At 40.6% G+C, this 25,841-nt stretch overlaps 1 protein-coding gene and 1 non-coding gene across 2 annotated transcripts in view; one reads left to right on the plus strand and one right to left on the minus strand.

Annotated features, from left to right (window-relative positions):
• Wdr33 (WD repeat domain 33) overlaps positions 1–25,841 on the minus strand; it is a 105,248-nt gene that overhangs the window by 36,052 nt on the left and 43,355 nt on the right.
• On the plus strand, positions 22,241–22,375 carry LOC116885024. Its single transcript, XR_004385913.1, has one exon. It is a non-coding gene; the product is annotated as a small nucleolar RNA SNORA21 (small nucleolar RNA).

Raw genomic sequence — 25,841 nt, forward strand, 5'->3', positions numbered from 1 at the left:
TTCAAGTACCATTTTGTACAACATTAACAGTTAAAGAACTGTTATTCAGAAAATGTGTTAAGCATTAACAGCAAACTTGGGCTTACTGCCAGCTGTGGAAACAAAATGTAACATCAACTTAAGTGCAAGCAAGGCCTTGATCCACAGGCAAGACTCACACAAGGATCAGTCAAAAGCTGGGAAATGTATGGAGTGTGTGGTCACTCCATAAACTGGTCAGTGAGTATGGGGCTTGTTCCAAGTTTACCTCCCCATTTTATAAAGTCATTATTAACATGATTTAATAACAAGACTGACAGGGAATGACTGTCATCAAAATCTAGAAATTTCTATCAGGAACAAACTATGGAGCTCAAAGTTAATGGAGGAATAGGTACTTTTCTAGGCAGAGTTTTCACAGTGTATTTTCCAAGCCACGTCAGACTCATAGGCAATGATGAATTTTTAAATGGACAAGATATTTTCCCTCCATACCTCAGAGCTTCAGTACTGGCAACATGTGGGAGAATCTGGTCACAAAGCTTTTCTCAGTGTACTGCCACATTCACCACAAAACCAATTATGGAAATGTGAAATGCTAGCTCAAATTATGTTGCCGGATAGTGGCATACCTAAATTCAGGAAAGCAGACACAGGACAAGGAGAAGGAAGGCCCTTCAACCCTTATCTCAAGTGTACATTAAAAAAAGTGGAAATAGATATGCCAAAAATATAAAAATTTTTAATTAAACCTAAATATTAATACAGAACTATTCAACAAACCTGTAGCAATTTCAAAGGTTTGGTGTTAAAGAAGCAGCCAGGACACAGACTCACACCTTAGAATAAGGAGGAAGATGCATCACACATAGATGTCCAAGCTCCTAGTTAGTCACACTCAGAGAAGCAGGGAGCTGGCTTCTATTAACTGAAGGTTACATGGAAAACTCTCAAAGGTGGACCTAAAAGAAACTGTCAAGCAGCTTAGAAAGTGAAGCCACGCATACATTTATAAGCTAGTATCATGTAACTACTTCAATACTTCTAATATCAAAGTGGATTCTGTTGAGTAGATAATAAATATTTGTGGGTCAGACGAAACCACACAGGCATAAATGTTTGCTAAACTTTAGATGTTGAGTGCTGACAGTTTTTATACAGCATGTGGAGAAAGTATAAACAAAGGGCACAATTTGCACCTGAACAGCGAAAAGCCTTGAAGATTTCTGAAACAGTCTGGTGAACAGGAAACTCTAGTCTTCCAGAACAAACTCCCAAAGGATGTTTGTTCTCATCAGTCTTCCAGATCCTTCAGTTACAACACGAGAAACAATTTTGCTATTTATTTTATGCCAACCAATTTTTAAAAACTTAAGTCATGTTTAATAGTGATTCTGGAGTTGTCAAAGACTAAGAGAAGAAAGCAGCTCTCCGTGCTCTGCTCTTCCTACTGCTTAGGCTAACACCAGGCTCAGAGGCAGGCACTTCAGTCACGTGCTAAGGGACACTGCCCACGTATCAAAGTCTATGAATTCCTTTAGAAAAATGGTCTAGTGAAGTGTGTGTGTGTGTGTGTGTGTGTGTGTGTGTGTGTGTGTGTGTGTGTGTGTATACACTTATAGTCAAATACCTCTAGTAAACATTTCCACAGACATTCATAACTAAAGCAGAATAGTCAGGAATCATTATTTGAAAAGCTACAAAAATATAATCAGTAAAGAAACATTTACAGGATTGATGGTGGGGGTGTGGTCACCCACTCTGTGTATGCCCAACAGCTTGGGAAGTGACAGAATGATCAGTTCAAGGCCATCCTCTGCCAGTCTGAGTTCAAAACAAGGTAGGGGTCGAACTTCACTTTACCTCCCAGAACTCAGGAGGCAGAAACAGGCAGATCTCTATAGAGGCCAGCCTGATCTACATAGAGACTTCCAAGTCAGTCATGGCAACACATGTAAGACGCTGTCTCCCAAAGCTGTCTGGCAATATCAAGATTACCACAATGACCTATAAGCCAAGTGTAATAGCACATGTATACAGCTTCATGTGCTCACGAAGGGGGGTAGGAGCAACAATTGAACTGAGAGTTTAAGGCCAGCCTGCGTAACATTTTGAGATATTCCTCTTAAAAATAAGGGAATAGACAAGCAAAGCTGGATCTATGCTGCAATAACAATGTTTATTGGTAACCAGTGGCAAGAATAAACTGGAACCATGACTAAAACCTCTAATAAGGAAGAAAAAGACGAATCAAAAATAAAAACAAAAGCTGATTAAAGTGATACTCTTCTTCCAAAAGTGCAAGTCTTCTTCCAAAAGTAAGACTGACGTTGAATGAGTTCATTCTCTGGTGGTTAGATAAAGGCCAACTGAAATCTACATTCCTGTCCTAGCCAGGACTTCACTGACCTCGTGGTGATCTCAGCAATGTGAAGCTGAGCTGAGTGTGGACTGGAACCTTCATCAACAGAAATGAATGAAGAGCTGAGACAAAATGGACCCTCGAGAGAGCCAGGCCACACGAATCCCCAAATACTGCTGGCAGCTGGGGTCTGCCGCACAGTCTCCTCCAGGCTGGACAACTTATTATTATTCTAAGGCTTTTCTATTTCTTTGCACAATGAGGATTCTGAGATGACATGTATTCCAACTGGATCCTGACAATTATCCTCATTTCTCACACGCGGAAATGAGAAAAACCTTAAATGAGAGATGATTATATGCTACTTGGAGTCCATCAGAGTAAACGTATCTCAATAAACACTTGTTTAGACCACGCTGATTAAATAACCAAATACATGCTTTGGGCTGGAGTGGAATCTCCCAGGAATAGCACAGGTAGTTACTCTACTCAAGGAAATGAAGACATACAAGTCCTTGATTGTTGAGTGGAAGCTGTGTGCCACGAATCCATTCTAAAAGGTACAGTATAGAAAAAGACATACCCAAGGGAAACATCAAGTCCTATCAACAGTATGTGTCCTTGATAATGAGATCAAAGCAAACCTGTGAGCTTCTTCCCCAAACTAGGAATCCATGGTCTAATCATGAGGAAAGTATCTAATAAATTCTAGCTGGTAGACAGACAGACAGACAGACACGTGACAAACTACAATGAAATCATTCAGAAATAGACTCTAAGACAGTGAGAAATCCTGGAAGATCTGAGATGAAGAAAAACAGCTCTGAGCTGGGTGAAATGGTAAACTCCTTTAACCACAGCACTCCCAAGGCACACATAGAGTCCCAGAGGCCAGCCTGATCTTTACGGTGAGTTCCAGGCCAGCCAAGGCCACACAGTGAGACTTACCTCAGAAAACAAACAAAAAAAGTTTTGCATCTAGAATTTGAAAGCTAGTCAAAGCCTTATTATAATAGAGGCATGAAATAAAGATCATAGGAACTTTTAAAGTTTTTTCTCTCCCTCCCTTTCTCCTTCCATCGATGACCAGTCTAAGTTTGACAATGGAATCAGCTTGCCTCAGCCTCACATGTGCTGGTGTAACAAGTTTGAACTTGTTCTTCATTAAAGAAGAAGGAAAAAAAAAAATCAAAAAAATAAATAAATAAATAAATAAATAAAAAAAATAAAAAAAATGGGAGGCCGGAGAGGTGGCTCAGTGGTTAAGAGCACTGACTACTGACTGCTCTGCCAGAGGTCCTGAGTTCAAATCCCAGCAACCACATGGTGGCTCACAACCATCTGTAATGGAATCTGATGACCTCTTCTGGTGTGTCTGAAGACAGCTACAGTGTACCCACATGTATTAAATAAATAAATAAATAAATAAATAAATAAATAAATAAATAAATAAATAAGTCTTTTAAAAAAAAGCTTGAGTAAAACCCACGTGTGAGGCAGGTGTGGTGACCCACACCTTTAAGGCAAGGCCAGCAGATGTCGTGTGAGTTCCAGGCCAGCCAGGACTACACAGTGAGATCTGTCTAAAAACAAAACAGACCTCATGCGCTAGAAGGTAGCCGAGTGGCAGATTACTTACCAACCAGATGAGGCCATGGGCTCAATTTCTAATACCACAAAACAAGACAAAAATTGTTCTTAATGGAAGAGACTGCTTTATTCTGTCCTCCTCTGAGCAGTGTCAACAGTGGCTTCTGGGAATCTAAGTACAACCGTCAGTAATTCCTTGCACAGGAAGTTACCGGTGGGCACACACTTGTAGTACAGCATTCAAAGAACTAAGGCAAGAGGTACAAGTGTGAGACAAGCCTGAAGCCTGGGCTATAGAGACCCTGCCTAAATAAAGGAACTGGGACCAGGCAGATGGCTTGGCAGTTAAGAACACTTGATGGATGATTCTGGAAAAGACCAGAGTTCAATTCCCAGAAGCCACATGGTGGCTCACAACCATGCCTAACAAAGTTTCAAAAAGACTTTCTTTAATAAATAAAGAAAATAACTTTAAAGAGTAAACTTGGGGCTGGGGATTTAGCTCAGTGGTAGAGCACTTACCTAGGAAGCGCAAGGCCCTGGGTCGGTCCCCAGCTCCGAAAAAAAGAACAACAAAAAAAAAAAAAGAGTAAACTTGTAGGGTGTGGTGATGGCTCACCAGTGAAGAGCACTTGTTACTTTTCAGAGAACCTGGGTTTGCGTCCCAGAGCCCACATGATAGCTCACAACTGTCTGTGACTCCTGTCTGGGGAATCTAATGGTTTCTTATTCCCTCAGGTACCAGGTACACACATGGTACACATACTAACATGCAAGCAAAACACACCAGTAAAATAAATATATAAAACTTTTGATAGTTAGTTTTGCATGTTAAAGAACATGGAAAGGGGCTGGAGAGATGGCTCAGCAGTTAAGAGCACTGACTGCTCCTCCAGAGGTCCTGAGTTCAAATCCCAGCAACCACATGGTGGCTCACAACCATCTGTAATGGGATCTGATGCCCTCTTCTGGTGTGTCTCAAGACAGCAATGGTGTACCTACATACATAAAAAGAATAAATAAATAAAATCTTAAAAAAAAAAGAACATGTAAAATAATTTGGAGTCAAGAGTAATATATTTTAATATAGTTTAATTCCAGTAGGTATTTTTGTTTAGTACTCAAACCCTATACAATATAGGTAATAGTCAAAAACTTTTAAAAAAAAAAGTAGACCAAATATGTCTGCAGCTCAGATGTCAATGTACTAGCTATTTCCTTGTGCAATTTAGTGAGCATTTAGTAAGCTTTAATATTGACATATGTAACATGGAGATTACTATTCAAATACTAGCTTATTTCAGAAACTAAATCCACTAAACAGTCACTGAGCATCATTCCTGGGATATATACTGATAGACACTGAATACTCAGTAAATCGGAGCTTTAGTTTTGCTCCAGTCTCTGTCCTGAGGCTCGCTGTGGGAATATTCCAACAGACCCAGGAGCTGTGGCCACTGGGAAGAGCAGAGACGGCAGAAATGGTTTGAGGGCCACTTCCCAAAGTAAGTCCTTTCATTTTACTTTTCAAATGATCGCTAAAACAATAAAAGGATACTAGGACTAAGTGTCTGGTTTGCAGAACACTCTCCCCGCACACTCTCGAATGGACATTCAAATGCAAACACATGTAGACAATCAAGAACACAAACAATAATACTCTTTACTATAGATCCCACTAGATTAAAACATCACCTCCAATAAAAAAATACATCAATCCCTTCCTTTTAAGGTGTAAATGTTTGCTGTTTTCTTTACATTATTTTCTCTAGTTTAAAGATTAGTATGGTATTTCAGGGGATACATGAAAAGTAATAATAGGCTTAACTCCTGAATCTTTATTTTAATTGATCATTTACCTCTAAATCCTCCAAAATGCCAAGTAGATCTTAAACCTAACTATTGTGATTTAGTGATGGGGGACAGCTCAGTGGTAGAAGTGTCTGCCATCTAGCAAGTATGAGTAACCCAGATTTAAAACTACACGTACTTAATTTTTAATTAAGTGTATAGGAATATGTATATTTGAGTGTAGAGGCCTGTGGAGGCCATGGTCAAGAAGATTGTGGGCATTGTGGAGGTAGAGTGACAGGAGTATTAAGTCAACTGGGGTGGGCATGATTGGTTATATATACCTGTAGTTCCTGGTTACTTGAAAGTCTGAGTCAGGAGGATCACTTGAGTCCAAGGAGATCTGGGCTATAGTGCACTATATCGATCAGGTGTCAGCCCTAAATTTGGAAGCAATATAATGACAGCCCAGGAGTGAAGGACCACCAAGTTGCTTTTGGAAGGGTGAACCAGCCCAGGTCAGAAAAAAAAAAGGTCAAGAAATAAAGAAATCAACCAGACGTGTTGATATATATGCTTTTAATCCCAGCATCCTGAAAGCTGACAGATCTCTGTGAGTTCAAAGCCAGCCTGGTCTATAGAGTTCCAGGACAGCAAGAGCTACTTAATAAGACCCTGCCTTCAAAAACAGCAACAAATCCAAAAATACATCAACAAAAAGCAAAAATGATAAAAAGTAGGGAGAATACTTGGCAGAAAACTAGAAATCTATTGCAAGAAAGTATCAAATATGAAAAGTTTTATGAAAGCCTTGGCATGGAATCATGATCTCAATGCAAAGTGAACTAACAGTGGCACAAGTAATATCCTCAATTACAGTCAAAGGTCAGCAGACGACTCAGTGGACAACAGTGCAGGCCTCGCGAAGCCTGACAATCTGACTTCTGACACACATGGCTGAAAAACAAAACCATCTCCTCCAAGCTACCCTCAGACCTTCACTAGTATTCACACACATATGGATGGATGGATGGATGGATGGATGGATGGATAGATGGATGGATGGACGGACGGACGGACGGAAGGAACGAAGGAACGGAAGGAACGAAGGAACGAAAGAACGAAGGAAAGAAAAACAACTAAAACTGTGGTAAAGGCTCTATAGTTAGTGGCAGTTCCATAACAAGAATTAGGGCACAATATAGGAAAAGGTAACTGATCCAAAGAATAGAATAAACTAACACACTTCCACATCAGAATGTAACAGACTTCCTTTAGTAAATGTGGCAGCTGCCTGTTTACTCCTTGTTTGCTCTTCCCCACTCTCCTTACTACATACATATCACGAGGTCTATCTTTAGGAAAGTGGACCTCACTCCAAAAGATAAGATAGATAACCAATTTTATCAATCAAAACAAGCTACGACTCAAATATATGACTAAGAATTGCTACATATGATAAAACCTAAGCAGAAAGACCAAGACCAAGTGGCTCTAAGAATAATAAATGTGAATACTGGAAGTAGCCAGGCAACATATGCTTCAGTGGTTATCCAGAGTTAAGAGATTTCGATCACTAAAAGCAAGCACACTGGGTGAGATGCAGGTCAGTGGTAGAGTGCCTAACATGCCCAAGGTCCTGGGTTCCTTCCACATGGAAGAAACAAAACACCTGGTAGAGAAGACGATGAAACAAACCACTAAGTAAAATGAAGTCCAGAAGACAATGAAAGTAGGAAGGCATCCTTGAGAAAGAAACATGTAACTTGAAGATCACCAGATGTGCTGAGTATCAGACTCAGCATCTGTCTAAGAATTCTATAAGCTTTAGAGAAAAGGAAACACAGAAGAAAGAATATTCAAATGGAATAAAGACTGTAAATTAAAGGAGTCCACAAAAGCTGAAGTTTAGAGTATTTTCATCTAAAATCAGAAAAATAATAACTAAAACTACCCAGAGGACTGGAGAGCCGGTCTAGTGGTGAAGAGAGTGCGCTGCTCTTTCAGGACTGGAGTGCAGCTCTTGTGACTGCAGCTCCAAGTGGTCTAATGCCCTCCTCTGGCCTCCAAGGGCATAGACACATAAAACACCAAGTGTGTACAAGTGCAAAGATGCCAACCCGCTCTACATAGTGAGCACCAAGCCAGCCAGGACTATAGAATGAAACGTTGTCTCTAACCCTGACAGGGCAAGGAGACAGCATAAGAGAGAAAACCCAAGAGGCTCCCTCTAGTATCAACTTCTTGCGAGCAACAAAACAAATGGTGATAACATGTTAAGTCTTTGAAGCCAGCATTTAGAAGCAGAGGCAGGCAGAACTAGATGTCTGTGAATTCAAGGCCCACATGGTCTGCATAGCCAACCTGAGGCCAGCCAAGGCTACATAATGTAACTATCTCAACAAACAAAAAAAAAGCTTTGTATTAAATTCTCAAAGAATTAAAAGATTAAAGAGTGAATTTAAAAATTTCTGAGGGAAAAGCTCTTCAGACCTTATTCCATACTAGAGACATGGCTCGGCAGTTACGAGCACTGGCTTCCAGAGAAACTGGGTTTAATTCCCAGCACACAAATGGTGGCTCACAGTATGTACAAATCCAGCTCCAGCAGATCTAGCACCTTCTTCTGACCTCCTTGGGCATCAGGTACCCACGTGGCACACAGGCACACAGGCAGGCAAAACACTCATACATTAACATAAATAATGTTTTTTTTAAAAGATAACATTTATTTGTTCAAAATACAGAACTATCTGAACTTTGAGGCTAGAGAGATGGTCCAGCAGTTAAGAGCACAGGCTGCTCTTACAGAGGACCTGAGACTGTTCCCGGCATCCACTTGGCAGCTTACAGCATTAACACCACTTCCAGGGGATCCAGTACCCCCCTCTTCTGGCTTCCACAGGTACCAGGAATACACACAGTGTACTTACATACACCCAGACAAAACACTCATGCACATTAAAGTAAATAAATCTTAACAAAACCATAAAACCTGCAGATGAAAAGTTTTAGTTAACATTTAGATAAACAAGTAGAACAACTAAATGTGACCTAATTATGACATTCTCAATAGCTCATAAAAGCGAAAAGTTAAGAAACTTGGGACCGGGCTGGAGAGATGGCTCAGTGGTTAAAACATTGACTGCTCTTCCAGGGTCCTGAGTTCAAATCCCTGCAACCACATGGTGGCTCACAACCATCTGTATGAGATCTGATGCCCTCTTCTGGGTGTCTGAAAGCGACAGTACTCATATACAGTAAATAAATAAATCTTAAAAAAAAAAAAAAAAAAAAAAAAAAAAAAAAAAAAAAAACTCATGGGACAGCAAGAAGGTGGGTAAAGGCACTTGGTGTGCAGATTTGGCAACCTGAATTTGTTCCCTGGAAAGAAGCAATTTCTAACAGCTGTCTTTGACCTTAGTACACATCACATGACACACACACACTCATATACACACAAAACAATAAACATTTTTAAAACGATGCGAAGTTTAACTTAGCTTGCATATTCCATAGGCAGGACAGCTTCCACCTGACACAGCAATGATTCCTAAAGTCTAATCACAGCACTTTCTACTTCAACTCATACTATCAGTCTAATAGAATGCTGTCTCGTGTGTGAGTGTGTGTGTGTGTGTGTGTGTGTGTGTGTGTGTGGTGCTCTCAGTGCAGCATGCACCCGCAATTGTGTTCCTGCATGTGGAGAACAGAGGATGACCTCAGCTGTTGTTCCCCAGATAGCACATTCTTTTTTTTTTTTTTCTTTAAAAAGAAAGAAAAGGGCAGGGGTCTCAATGACCTGGAACTCACTGAGTAGGCTAGGCTCCTGGCCAGCAAGCCCAATCTGTCTCTACAGACAACCATCATGCATAGTTCTGGGTGTTTGATTTTTTTGCTTTGTTTTATTTTGTCTTTAATGTGAGTTTGGAGCTAAACTCAGGCCCTCAAGCTTGTGTAGCAAGTATTTCAACAACTGGAGTATCTCTCAGCCTCACCTCTTAAAGTGAAAAAAAGAACAGAACAAAAATGATTAGGTAGGGGGTTGGGGACTTGGCTCAGTGGTAGATGTGCTTGCCTAGCAAGGCAGACAGATCTGAGAAAAGGCCCCTGGTTGGTCCCCAACTCGAAAAAAAATTAAAAAAAAAAAAAATGATTAGGTAAGAAGTGAAAAAAACTTAGGAGGCACAGATTTCCTTCAAGAAAGCTAATCATGAACAGGCAGATACATTCCCTAAACTCAGGGACCAAAAACCTTGAGATGTAAGAACATGTAAAGCAAAGAGGCAGACAGATCTGAGAAAAGGCCAGCCCTGGTCTACAGAGCTAATGCCAGAGTTCAGGCCAGCCAGGGCTACACAGAGGAAACCCTGTCTTGAAAACAAAAAGAAAGAAAGAATGAGAACAAAAACATGTGGAGCACTAATAAACTGCCTGCAATAGGTAAAATTCATTTACATAAACCAGGAGGGAGGAGAGGTAGGGGTAAGATGAACCCCCAACTGCTCACCTTAGAACAGGAAAGACATACTATGCCAGAAGATAAAAAAAGTCTGTTAGCTGACATTCTAATAACCACAGAGTTTCAAAACAAAAACTATCTTTGGAGATCTATAGAGAATATTGGAACATTACCACATTCCGAACTCCTTAAATGGTCAGAAAGAGTTAGTACCTTGTCTTACTTTTGTAATTTAAACATTTAAAGTTAAAAATCTGAACAGTAATGGCAGAGGTGGATGGACAGTTGAGAGAGCTGACTGGTTGTGCAGATTTGGTTACCACAGAGCAGTTTCAAAGCTCCAAGGGCCCCTGTGCACAAATGATCGTTATCCATACTCCAAGGTACATACACACACGACACCAATTCTTCTAAAAACTGGAATGCAGAGGAGCTGGAAAATAGTATAAGACAGTTGATCTTCTTGCCGAGGACGCTGGTTTGGTTTCTAGCTTCCACAAGGTGGCTTACAACCATTCTTTAACCAGCTTCTAGGCGATCTGGGAGATCCAGTGTCCCACAACAGCACATACACACATGCAGGCAAAATACTCATATACACAAAATGAAAATAAGGTATTCTAGTTAAATATGGAGACTTCATAAAAGAACCTTCTTGGGCTGGAGAGATGGCTCAGTGGTTAAGAGCACTGACTGTTCTTCCAGAGGTCCTGAGTTCAATTCCCAGCAACCACATGGTGGCTCACAACCATCTGTAAAGAGATCTGATGCCCTCTTCTGGTGTATCTGAAGACAGCTACAGTGTACTTATATATAATAAATGAATAAATCTTTAAAAAAAAAGAAAAGAACCTTCTTAAATATTATTAATGACTTTTGAAGACAATTTATCTTCTCAGGCTATAATTACACACTCTGATATATCAAAGTTTATAAAAGTTAAATTTCCATGACAAGATACAAATATAAAAATACAAAAAACCTAGAATGAACCTTTGTCTTAGTGAAGCCATGCGTGGTAGAGCATATGTGTAATGTAAGAGATGTGCGTTCCAGGTGGTCATGGTCTGTCTGTGTCCCATACCGGCCGCTTTACCGAATGAAATCATGCCGTCTTCTAATCCCTTGCTGCTTCCCCCACAAACACTAAACAAAAACCCTGTGTGCTAGCAAAATACAAGGATACAACTCCAGAACATGTAACTGAGACAGGAGATTCATAAGTTCAAGGAAAGTATGTATGTATGTATGTATGTATGTATGTATGTATGTGGGGGGGTGAGGGGTGTTATGATAGCCATACACTACAAAATGTTACAAAGCAGTCAGACTGAGAAGGGTAGAAGATGAGTGTGAGAGCCTATGGAGAAAAAAAAGCAAAGATCACTTGAGTAATGTAAACTCCTTTCTGAGGTAATATTTTTAAAACTTTTTAAAAAATATTTGTAAAGGAATTCTACGCAGACACATACCAAGGTCAGGCGTGCTGATGACAACCCCAGCACTGTGGGTGCAAAGGCAGGGTAAACAGAAGCTCTGGTCATCTTTCTTACCTATCAAGTTTGAGGCTAGCCTCAACTATGAATATTCTTGTTCCCAGTACAAGAAAAGGGGGAGGGGACCACAAAGCAAACTATTAACAAAATGGCAATTACCTTGGGGATGAGACTGGAAAAGGACATTTTACTATGTCACTTCTAGTTTAAATTTTCAACAAATCCTCACTAGCTACTTTTTAAAAAGTAGAAATTTTCAGGAAAAATCAAATCTACATTAGTCCTACCCAGTTTTTTCCTGGCTCTCCACCCTTTGTTTCTCAAAGCTAGTGGTGTTTGAATGAGCTCACAGCTGTTGAATTCTAACTAGAGTATTTGTTACTGTGCATGACCGAAGGGAAAAGTGCACCTCACACTGTACTTGGCCCTCTGCTGAGTAGCTTAGGAAATGGAGCTGCTCATAAAAAACAAATTACAAGTGAGATTTCACACAGGTCAGTGATGTCTGCCCATATTGTCATTCACTGTGAACTTCCCAACCTTCCAGGAAAAGAGGTGCCAACACTAAATTAGATCCATTTCACCAGGTAGAATGAAAACTTTGTATAGCATATACCAAGCAGGTTCCAGAAGTATGCTCGTTTCCTCATGTGTTTATCTATATAACCAGAGATCATGCAGCTTTTATGAGGTAAGCATGTAGAAATCACGTGACCAATGTGTCCCAGTGAATAAATGCTGGTTAGTCAGGTATGTGTAACAGGGAGGCATCTTGCTGGGGACCTGTGTGATGTCAGGATGTGTACCAGTGTGGTCCCCATTTCTGGACTGAACTTCACCTCAGTCATCAGAAGGAACATAGAACCAGAGTCAAAGCAGTGCGGGAGCACAAAGGCCTCTCAGCCTCTTCTTACATAAGAAGTGTTTCTTCAGGTTTGGAGAGATGATCCAACGGTTAAGAGCACTAACTGCTCTGACAATGGACTCAGGTTGAGTTAGCAGCACTCTCATCAGAAGCTCACAACTGCCTGTAACTCCAGATGCAGGAGATCTGGTGGCCTCTGTTAGTACCTGCATGCACATGATAACTAATGTAGGCACGCGCATACATAAACTTAGAAAAAAAATGGTTTTCTCCCACTGTAGTCTTAGGAACGCCAGTAATACAGAAAAAACTCTAAGGGTGATGGGAAAAGAGCTCGGAAGGCAGCAGAAGTCAAATTCATATTCATAATGGAGGATCTGGTTGCTCTGTCTTACTGATCCAAGCCCTCACTGTGTGGCACAGTGTGGTCTAGAGCTCATGTAGCCCTAGCTAGCATCTAACTCATAGCAGTCCTCTTACCTCAGCCTGCCAAGTGCTGGTGTTTGAGGCATGCACCTCAGCCACCACACCAATTTAACCCTAATTAAAATGACTATTAAAAACATTAAAATTAGGAGCCAAAAATGTGAGAAAAGTTCTTTCCACATGAAATCTGACAAACTGAGTTAGATCTCTGGATCTAAAGTGGAGAGATTTGACCTCCAAAACATGTCCACTAACCTTCACACCCAACCGTCTGCACTCATGCGCACAAACATGCTTGCACACTGCAGTAAAGCTTTGCTGGCAGAAGGCTTGTTTAGCACTCATGAAGCTACATCCAATTCCCACCACTGCTGAACTGGGATTCAGAAGCATTCTGATACATGATGAGTTTGAGGTGGCCTGAGATACAAGAATCCCTGTCTCTAAAACAAAGTTCAAAATAAACTCAATTTCAAGATACTATAAACCTACTAAAACATACCAATGGAATGAAAATTCTGCTATCAATCTATTCAGTGTGATATCTCAATAAACTAGAATTTACCCAAATACAACTTTAAAAAGTAGATAATGGGTCAAGAAAGACTTAAAAAGACTTGTATTCAAACATTAAACAAAAGACCCTGTATGGTAGTGCTCACCCATAATGCCAAGTATTTGAGAAGTAGAAGCAGGAGAAACACCTACACTAGGGCAGCCTTTACTGCAGTGTGAGACTTAGTCCCCCAAACACATACACACACACGCACGCACGCACGCACACATACACACACACACACACACAGACATAAACATATGCACACGCTAGTGGGCACAAGCAAATAAAGTTAGAGAGGGGAAATGTGAGTGAAATTTCCTTACGTAAGCCCATAATTCTGACATGAGGGCAAAGGTATGAAGATGACCATAAAAGAAAGGGTTTTAAAGGTCTCCAGTGGGGACTGGAGAGATGGCTCAGTGATTAAGGGCCCCGACTGCTCTTCCAGAGGTCCTGAGTTCAAATCCCAGCAACCACATGGTGGCTCACAACCATCTGTAATGGGATCTGATGCCCTCTTCTGGTGTGTCTGAATACAGCGACAGTGTACTTATATATAATAAATGAATAAATCTTTAAAAAAAAAAAAGTCTCCAGTGATAGCACAGATCTTTAGTCTTAGCACTTGAGACAAAGGCAGGCAGATCTCTGGCCAGCCAAGACTTTATCACAGATATTCTCTCCCCCTCCAAAATCAGGTCGTGATATTTGATATTGATATGCATGTGGTTTACATAGTTACCTATGTACAGGTAATAATACATACGAATGTGAAAATCACTGCCGAAACAGTATAACAACACCCCATCCTAACTCTCAATCTTTCCCCTCAAATCTTTTATTACCTCCTAATCACTTCCAACCTCCTCTAAGTCAGCTAAGATGTACATTCTTTCCCACTCACGCTGTACCTTTTGGTATTTTCCCTTGGTATATCTGACATGAGCAAGGCACATGCCTTGCTCTACCCTGCACTGACTGTGTAGAGTGCATCTGTACATACCTGTGACCCTCAGAACAACACAGTGAGCACAGTACCACTAACCATAATTTAGACCCAGAGACACAAGCTGAGAAGCCTTCCCCCCTGACAAAGACAAAATTCAAAGCCAGAATTGTTGGCCAGAGCTGAACAACGTTTAAAGTAGATCAAAGAAAGAGATAAGAGCTTAGGGGACTGCTCGGTGGTTAAGGTAATGGCTACAAAACACGATCTTCCCCAGAACCCACATCAATGTCAAGACAGTGTAGTGGCCCACCTGTAATTCCAGTGCTCAAAAGGCAGACATAGGGACTTACTGAGACAGGCTGGTTAGTCAGACCAGGAGGATAGACAAGCTCTGGATTCAACTGAGACCCTACCTCAATTAATGCAGTGGAGAGCAACCAAGAAAGACTCCTCGGTGGGCCTCAGGCCTCTGTAAGCATGTGCACTTGCAACAGGGACATACCCACACACATGAACGTGCATGCAGACACAGTCCATGAACAGTTCATGAATATACATGAAATATTTGTTTGTTCATGTCTTTTCAAAACAAGGTTTCTTTGTGTGGCACTGGTTGTCCTAAAACTCACTGTGTAGACCAGTTTGTCCTGGAACTTGGCCTGCATCTGCTGCCCAAGTACTGGGATTAAAGACTTGCGCCACCACCACACATGATTTTTTAAAAAAATTTTAATTTAAAAGAATCCAAGATTCCCATCAACAGAAATTACGTACCTAGAATTGTGGAGCAGCCACAGGGAAGAGGCTCAACACTATAAATAGGAATTATATTTTTATTTTTCTGTTAACGTTTTTAATTACATTTATTTATTTAGGAAAGGGCACACACATATCACTAAATGTATATGGATGTCAGTACAGCTTTCAGAAGTTTGTTTCTCTAGCACATGAGTCCCAAAATTAATCTCAAGTTTACATCAACCTTAGCTGGTAAGCAGGTTTACCTGCTAAGCCATCTTGTCGGCTTTGTTGCTGTATATTAAAGGGAATGATACACCTAATAGTTTACTCCTTTTGACTTTTGGGGTTTTTTTTTGAGAAGGGGTTCTTTTTCCAGACCATATCCCTCCTTTCCCAAAGAAACCTAAGACTGAGTAGGAGCAAACTTGCTCTCAGCTATAGAAAAGATGGAAACCAGTGTCTTCATCTGACTTCTCAAACAGGACGTAGCTACAGAACCTGAGCTGTCCTCAACCTCACAAGTACTGAGATCACAAGAATACACAGACATACACAAACTGGACTGTGGGCATAGCTCAATGGTACATTTACCTATGACAAATGCACAAGGCCCTGGATTGTCTCTCCAGCACTGTAAAACGAAAACCAAAACCCAACTTTGATCAACCTTTCTGTGTGAAAAAAATCTTGTTATGAATGTTTTAATACCGCCTGCCATGGTGACTCACGACTGAAGCCACAGTACAAGAAAACCAAGAACAGGAGTTCAAGGCTGGCCTAAACTGTTTTACAAATTTCAGGATGGCCTACACTCAAGTTTTAAATTTGTTGAGTTTGTTCCATATACATAAAATTTCATTTTACTTTGCTTCTACATTCTAAACTACTTCTTTTGGTTTTTGGGTTCTGAAGAACAATAAAGATTTCAGTATCATAAATAAATACTTTTTCTACAGGAAAATCTTAAACCAATAATCGAAGTTTTATTATTTTTCTTCTGAGGGGTGGAGATGGGGGGATAACTTGGCTGATTCATCAGCCTAACTCTCAACAGAGCTCCACCTGCCTCTGCCTCCTGAGTGCTGAGATCAGAGGTGTGCCACCATGCCCCATTTTACCGTCACTGTTAAAGAGACAGACATCTTGCTTGTTTCGTTGTGCTGTAAGGGACACTGACGAGGTGTGCTGATTGAGCCTTACCAATAAATCTAACTTTAAAAGTCACTCAAGAGCAAGGCTGGGAAGATGACACAGTAGTTTTCATCACACAAGCTTGAAGACCTGAGTTTACCTCAGAACACATGTAAAAAAACACATTAAAAAAGAAAGAAAGTTGGGGCGAGGGGGTTGTGGAGCTCAGGCGTGGCTGCTCTTTCTGAGGACCCAAGTTTAATTCCCAAGAATCATGCGGCAGCTCAGACCTGCCTGTAACTCCAAGTTCATACCCTCTTTTGATCTCAAGAACCGGGTACGCATATGGCACACAAAAATATATGCAGGGAAAACATCCATACACGTTTCCTTTCAGTATAATTTTTAAAAGCATTCTTCTTTTTTTTAAATATGAGTACACTGTCACTGTCTTCAGACACACCAGAAGAAGGCATCAGATCCCATTACAGATGGTTGTGAGCCACCATGTGGTTGCTGGGAATTGAACTCAGGACCTCTGGAAGAGCAGTCAGTGCTCTTAACTGCTGAGCCATCTCTCCAGCCCCTTTAAAGCATTCTTGTAAGCTGAGTTGGGGAAGTTTGTTGGCAGGCCAGTCTAGCCTAATTACAGTCCCTAGGCCTCATAGAGACACCCTGTCTCAATAATCCCAAAATGCAGATGTCTCCTCAGAAGCAATACGCAGTGTTAAATTCTGGCCTCTATACACACACAAGACTATGTCTATATCCCCATACTTACACCCACACATGCTCACATAAGGAATTCAGTGTGAAAGAGAGTGTCCTCAGCTGGCTGTGGCGGTGCACGCCTTTAACCTCAATGTTCAGGAGGCAGGGTCATGACCTCCCCAAATTCGAGGTCAGCCCGTTACATACAGAGAAAGCTCCATGACAGCCAGAAGGACATAGACACTCCATCTCAAACCCCAAAGACAAAAAGAAAACACACAAAGAGAATATCCTTGGTTTATCATAAAAAAAATGGAGACCTATTGATCTTGGAGCTTACTAAAGACAAAAGGTTGTTCCAGAACCTTCCATATTTTAAAAGTATCAGATTTCTATAAACACTCAAAATATATTTAAAAGTTACTACTTTTATAATCACAAAAATTACCTAATATAGAGATCGTCTCTATCCAATCATACGAGTACGTAGTGCATTAAAACCTCTGGTTGTCACTTGCACTGCTTGTATTTGTGAACCCTGGACTCCATCTAACAGGGCAAAATCAAGACAAATACTTAATTTGCCTTTAGTTAACTTGAGAGCTGAAATACTTAATTTGCCTTTAGTTAACTTGAGAGCTAACAGGGAATGAATGTCACAATTAGTATACTTGTTAGTGTAACAGTTCACACTCCTTCCAATCCCTTAAGAGCCTAATACTATTCATTGTTTCCTGCTAAGCTGGATCATAAACAACTGACTCTAGCCAACTGTAAACAACTCACCAAGTCCTATCACCCCATTTTAATAATAAACTCAGTAAACTCTGCTTTCCTGCTATCAAGAGACTAAAGGAGGGAGCTAGAGATGGATCAACTGCCGCTCTTCCGGAACTACACGGTCCAGCACTTGAGAGAACAAACCTACTCCATCTTGGGACCGGCCTACAAATTAAAAGAAAAAAAAAAGCCTGAGAACTTGACCTGCAGCAGAACCCAAGCTGTACCCACATACCATACAGCTTGTCCCTAGCCCATACCCCAGGGTTACTCCCTAGCTACCTCCTAGCAACAATGAATCAAATATAATTCTGATGTTTCAGATGCACTTTCAGACCATTTGTGACTGTTCACGGTCTTGCTTCAGAGCACCACCTGCCAGTTTACAATAATCAATGATCCCTTAAAACTGGAGTTATAAATAGTTGTGAAACACTGCATTGGTGCTAGGAACTGAGCCTAGGTCCTCTGCAAGAGCAGCAAGTGCTCTTAACCACTGAGCCATGTCTCTCCAGCCCCCACTAAACTCTTTCTTTATAACCAGGTGAAAAACAGCATATGTAGGCTAATATGGCACCAAACACCTTCCAGTTGCTGCTTTATAAAAAAAAAAAAAACTTCAGCATTGATATAGCTTGTTACACCTGAAGTGTAAGCATATTCCACTGCCAGTAAATCCTGACTTCCCTAAAGCGGCCTGTATAAAAATACACCAAGGGTGGGGTGGGCAGCGGGGAGGGAGAAGCAATTCCTTTTCCCTAGAAACTGATTTCAAGTTCTTATCCAAGCCTTAAAGCTATTTACAGATCTTCTTTTGGCCAATCACAATGAACATCTCTAACAAACGTGGGAATTCTGAGGCACAATAAAGTAACAATGTAAACAATGCAAGTCCAAACATCTTTATCCCCAAATGACTGGTTTTTCCTATGTAATTGTCCTCAGTCAGGTCTACCCTATGTATAGAATATTGATATTCAACCACAGAACTCTCTCCTTCTGATCTGACAGCATTAAATCCAGAGCAAGCCTCCACTTCCCAATGCCCTCCGAGGTTCCCCTCGGAGCATATCCTGGGATCCGGCTGTAGCTAGGCAACAGTTTATTTGCTAAGTCCCAAGTTCAACTCCCAGTATGGCCAAAGTGAAAATTCACAATAAACCTTTTCGATCACATCCTCTTACTGAAACACTCAAGATCCTGTGACCTGTATATTCTGCTACAACAAGTAAACAACAAACTAGAGCCCCTTGAGATGACCCAGAGGATAAAGGTACTCGTTCCCAAGCCTGACGAGCTGAACTCATTTCCCAGACCACAGACAGGAGAGATCAGACTCCTAAGGATTGTCTTTCACAGTGTGCCATGTCATGCAAGTACACACACACACACACACACACACACACACACACACACACACACACACACACACACAACACAATAGTGCAATGCTTTATTAAACCTAATTGTTTAACTCTATATTCCCAGTGCCGTGGACTGAAGGGTTTTTAAAATCTGTGAAGACTAATGGTAGAATGAAATTAATCTACATATCTACACTTACAAAGTAAAGTAACTCTAACTCAGATGAGGGCTGGGAGATGGTCACTAGCCAGCTGCTGAAGCTGGATCAGTAAACTCCAGGTTCAAGGACAAACCCTGTCTCAAAATATAAGATGAGTGACCGAGAAAGTCACCTGCTTTTGACCTCTAGCACCATATACAGATGCATGTACAAAGCTGCATAGGCACAAGAACAAGTCAATGGAGACACAAATAAATATTAAAATAAAATTTTAATATCTCAAATGAATAATATATATTTTTCTGATTCACAGAGAAGGGAATTCTGGAAGACTCTGATATATTTTCATGTCAAGACCAAACTATCTTAACTGTCACCTGTGCTCTGTCACAGAAATGTTTGCTAGAAATTGACTCCAGAGCCACACAAAAGCAAACTAAATGTTTGCGATTCAGTAAAATCCTGAAAGACATTTTTAAGGTGCAAAATCTCCTACTTTGCAAATCATTAACTATTAGTTAAACCCAGAGAAGAAATATAAAAACTAAAAATTAAAAAAAGAACCATAGTAAAGATACCGGCTTCTGTAACACACGAGGAGCATTCGCAGAAGCACGAGCCTGCCACAATACACTCTCAGGGCTGGAAAGTCGGGCCAACAGTTAAGAGTACGGGCTGTTCCTCTGGAGGACCCGTGTTTGATTCCAGGCACCCATATGATAGCTCACAACCATCTTTAGTTACAGGGGTCCTGACACCTTCTTCTGACCTCCACAGACACCAGGTACACACACAGTGCACAGACAAACATACATAAAGATCAAACACCCACACCTAAAAATAAAAAGATAAAGCCTAAAAGATAAGACTCTTTGAATCCACTCCATTCATACTTGCATGTTGAACATACTAAATAAAAATAAAAAATAAAAAAATAAAGAATGCCTAGGGTGAGCTTCAGTGGGAGAGTGTTTACTCTGCACAATGCGAAGGATTGGGTTTGATTCTCAGCACTTTGGATTAAAAATGTCAGAAACCAAACCAGGAAGTCCTACAGAAGTTGAAGGGAATAATAATTAAAATGGTAGCCATCTCTGCTCCAAAGAAAAGGAAGAAAATATATAGTCAACTACAAAATTAGCTTTTAAAAACCTATGGTTTAAAAAACAAACAAACAAACAGGACCAATACGCTTAAAAAACCAGCTTGGAAGCAAACACTTTTAATCCCAGAGCTCAGGAGGCAGAGGAAGGTGATGTGTGAGTTCGAGGCCAGCCTTGGTCAACACAGTGAGACAAAGCACATGTCTGGGGGTGTGGCATGGAATAAGTTAAGTGCAAGCTGCCCACATTTTTATGACTTCCTTCCTGGCCATGTCGGAGAAAGAGCTTGGAGCCTCCGTCTGAGGTCTAAAATACTTAGATGGTTGCACCACGTGTGAGTTTTGACTAAGAAAGAAAAACCACCCCCTTCATTGATATTACAGATAAAGTGTTACTTGAAAAAGAATCTAACTTCTCTTTTTTAGGTTGGCAAGAACAAGTGTAACAAGCAGAAGTAATGAATTAACCTCAATCATTCTATTCAAAACCCAAAAAGGTAGTTTCAGTTTTTTTGTTCTAGTTCAAAAGCAGGGCCTCACTATCACACTGGCTGGTCCAGAAACTGCTATATAAAGATGGCTTAGCAATAAACAACACTTGGTGTTTTGTAGAGGACCAGAGGGCAGTTCCTACCACTAATTGGGCTGTCCATAATCATCTGTAACTTAATACAGTTCAAGGGATTGGACATCCTCGGGTACAGGGCAGACACATACACATAATATATTCATGAAAGCAAAAACTTACACACACACACGCCTTACAAATAAAATTAAGTCAGGCATGGTGGCACACACCTTTAATGCCGGCCGAGGAGTCAGAGCTGGTTCTCTATGAAATGGGCCGGTCTACTCTACAAAACAGGTAGTGCGTCAGCCAGAGAACATGCTCTGTATGTATAGCAGCCAGAGAACATGCTCTGTATGTATAGGTCATGTGTAGGCAGGTTTTACACAGTGAGATTGTCTCAAAAACAAAAAGAGAAATCTCAGTGTATAACGAATTATTCATAACTACCATGTTGAAGCAAGGCCATTTCCTTCCATCTAAATGTGTAATATACTACCAAGGCTGACTTTTCCACTGAATCTAGTTCTCTGTAAATCTCTGAATTTAACTTTTAAAATATAGACTTATCATGTGCAAATTTTAGCACATGTTAAATTAAAAAGTATTTCTAAAACGAAACCACCACTATGCTATGTGGGGGACTCTCACTAGTTCAGCCCTCAAAAATGATGACATACTTCACCTTTTATAATAACCATTTTCTTCACATACTTACTCGTTACGGGCTTAACCATTCTTCCTTCAATTCTGGTCTTTCAATTACCTACAATTTCAACAAAGTTGAATTTCCAGTTCCAGCTTCCTAAATCAAAAGTCTATCACTGTATTTTTCATTGCAGAAGAATACAGTGTAGCTTGGATTGGGGAGGTATATATGCATGTGCAAACCAGAGATCAACAATGGGTGTGTTCCTCAGCCATTGTCCACCTGATTTTCTGAGACAAGCTCGCTCACTGAAGTGGGAGCTCACCAATAAAGCAAGGCTGGCCAGCCACCGAGTCTCTGCTTCCTCAGCTCCGCAGGACTGGAGACAGTAACCAATGCAAAGTCTTGTACATGAGTACTGGGGACCTAAACCTGAGTTCTCGTGCTTATGTTCCAAACACTTTAACAAGCCACCTCCCCAATGTCTTTATTGTTTAAAAAAAAAAAAAAAAAGAGCTAAATATAAAGGAAAAAATTGTATTAAAAAAATTCACCCCCTTTTAAAAGCACTCAGTGTGCCTTTTGCTGATGACCCACTGAGCTGTCAGGAAGGGGCAGAGTGGAAACAGCACTTCTGGTGACGAGGCAACATGATGTGTTGTTTAACTTCAGTCGGTGTTGTGACAAGATAATTAAAATAAATAAATAAATAAATAAATGAACAAACAAATAAATAAAAAATTAAAAATTCTATGAAATACACTACTTTAGGGTAAGCGATTTAATGATTTGCCTGCTGGAAGTCAATAAGCTGAATCATTCAGGAGACTACTGGTATTTGTACCTCCTAGAAAAATTAAAATAATCATAATTATAAAGCTAAGCATAAACTCAAAACCCAGTCTGGCAGGATATTTGAAAAATATGTAAATGTGACAGTCTACATCAATTTCTGGATTACGTGAAATGATTTGATCAGCAGGAAAAACAGTATGGAAAATTATTAATATCAAACTTGCAAGTACTTAGTAATTGGGACCTACGAAAGGCACTAACCTGGGCGCTGTGATGAGAACCGTTTATATAACACTAACATTGTGCTACATATTACAGGTAATGTAGAGATAATTGAAAGAACAAAGATAGGTTAGAGTACAGAACACCTGACAGCATGCTCAACATACACGAAGCCCCGACTTAATCCTTAGCTTCATAAATAAATAAATGAAAGGGCATAAGAGGTACGTGTAGGCCTGAGCATTTGCAATTCTAGTATCTGCAGAGATTCTGGAACCCATTATGAAAGGATAGACATACACTTCTATCCTAAAATCAAGGAGGCTGTGAACTTAGCTCTGTAAATCGCCTAACATTAGCTATCACTGAACACAATACACTCAAAAACTAGTTTGACAGTTTTCATGAATTCATTAACTCATAGTAACTCAGAAAGGCTATTACTTATTAGTCCCCATTTTCCATCAGAAGAACTTGCCCCAGTGTCCCATGCTGCTAAGGTCTAAAACTGTGACTAACATCTGGGATTAAGAATGTGTGGTTACAACTATATATAGTACTTTTTTTTTTTTTTGGTATTGTCACTTTGCTTTGTTGGGGTGGGGATGTTATTTTAAGATGAATGTTTGCTGTAACTGTGGTTTAGTTTCTGCCAAACTGACACAAACTTAAGAGTCACCTAGAGGAGGGAAACTCAACTGAAGACCTGCAAAAAAAAAACCTTGGCCCCTAGGCCTGTCTGTGAAGCATTTTCTTGATTGACTGACATGGGAGGGCCCACTGTAGTAAAGCAGTGCTAACGGTTCAAGGCTGATGAGAGAGCCAAGCACACAATGGACAGCAAGCCCATTCGTAAGCAGCTATCTCTGCAGTTCTGCTTCAGTCTTGCCTGCAGGTTCATGTTCTGTCTTCCTTTGATGAAGGAATAAACCCTTTCTTCCCCCACTTGCCTTTTGGTCACTGTTTTATTATAGAAACAGAAAATCTAGGATACTACTTCCTCTAGTAGGTCTTAAACTCCTGAAATCAAAATATGTTGCCTAGACCTCCAGACAGTCATGGCTATGTCAACAAGTCAGCACGCTTCGTTTGGTATACTAACTTGCCTCAGACGTAATTGAGTAGCAGGAAACCAGCGGGTGAAGTTAATCACAAATGTATTTTCAAAGAAATATTGAGGTAAGGCAGTTAAAGACATTAAGACAACACTAAACAACTAAAGACGAGATAAAAGAAACCATAAATAGGGCTGGAGAGATGGCTCAGCGGTTGAGAGCACTGGCTGCTCTTCCAGAGGTCCTGAGTTCAATTCCCAGCAACCACATGGTGGCTCACAACCGTCTGTAATGAGATCTGGTGCCCTCTTCTGGTGTGTCTGACGACAGCCAAAGTGTTCTCATATAAATAAAATAGATAAAATCCTTAAAAAAGAAAAAAGAAGAAGAAGAAGAACGAGACCACAAATAGATTAGAAGAGGAAATAAAAGTGTATTTCAAAGTTAGGAGCTTGGTGTACTTAGATAGCAAAGAATCTTAGATGAAAGAAATCTCTGGATATCTGGAAATTCCATCTACTCATAGAGGCGGTTGGGTGGTTTAAGTGTAAATATATAAAAACAAGTACAATCTGTATGTGTTTGTGTGTACACATGCAGGGAACAATTTAATAGTGCAAATCAGGCGCAGTGGCACAAGCCTGTAACCCCAAGCACCTACCTGAGAGAGAAGACCCTGAGTCTGAGACTAGGTTGTCTACAGGACAAGGCTTGGACTCAAAACACTGAGTGAGATGGCTTAGTGGGCAAGACTGCTTGCTACAAGAGCATGAGAGGATCCCCAGCACCCACGTCAGAGGCCAGGTGTGGCCATGATCCCCAGCACTCCAAGGGTGAAGAGAAGAGAGTGGTTTGAGCTTGCCGGCCAGCCAGCAGAGCCATAAATCCTCCAACTCTAGGCTCACTGAGAGACCTTTATCAGGGGACTAAAGCGAAGCTAGAGAAGAATTCCCAGTGTTGGCTCGTCTAGATACAAATGCATAAGCTTGGGCATCAGCATACACAACATGTGCATATATACACTCCATCCTTAGGACTGAGCCTTGAACAGGCAACAGTACATCCTCACCTTTATTCTTACACTAGACAGAAAAGCAACTGTTTAAATATTAGGACAGACAACCACCCATCAAAAAGAATTTCTGACAGTAAGAAATGTTGCACAATTTGAACAGAGACATCCAATAGTTTGTACAATAGCCCATTCTATATTCGACATAAAGTCTACGGTAAAATTAAAATGTGATGTTCTATATTTCCCATCCTTAATATTTAGAGAACCATACAATGTAAACACAAAATCATCTAAGTACCTCTAAAAGAGGGGCTGAGCAAATGGCTCGATTGATTAGATATTTACTGAACATAAGAACCAGAGTTTGTCCCTATCACCCACATGATTGGTGAGGGAAGAAAATGAGCCCTCGTGATCTCAATGCTGGGGATGTGAATACAGTAGGATCCTGGCGCTTGCTGGGTAGCCAGTCTAGAAAACCAACTCCAGGTTTAGACTCAACTCAAGATCATTTTAGTAAACACAGTGAAGACAGTCAGGCTATGTGGCTAGACTCTCAAAAGTAAATGTGGAAAAGAAAAAAGATGGTGATAAATATCTTTAGTTTCACTGTAAAGAACACAAAACCCAAGGAGTTCATCCTCATCACAGCTCACAGCCATCTGTGACTCCAGTTCCAGGGTATCCAACACCTTCTTCAGGACTCCAGGGAACGAGGCACATGTGGTGTACATTAATGCAGCCAATACACTCATATCCCCCTTTTTAAAAGACCTACTGCTTATAGTTTCAAAGTGTTCCTCAGTCATCTTATATTCTATGCCACTGGCTTTCAATGGAACCAGTACTGCCCTTACCTAATCGTTTTGTGTGCAAGTGGAGTAGGACAATGTTCTCTGTACCTGCAAGCCACAGGTCAACATTCAGGTATTTTCTCTGTCCACCTTTTTTCCTGAGACAAAATCACTCACTGAACCTGGAACATACTGTTTCAGCCACACTGGCTAACCAGAAAGCCCCAAGATTGACCTCTCTCTCTTTCTCCCCAGTATTGTCACACCCAGAGAG

This window comes from Rattus rattus, chromosome 15, assembly GCF_011064425.1.
Source record: "Rattus rattus isolate New Zealand chromosome 15, Rrattus_CSIRO_v1, whole genome shotgun sequence".
NCBI lineage: Eukaryota > Metazoa > Chordata > Mammalia > Rodentia > Muridae > Rattus > Rattus rattus.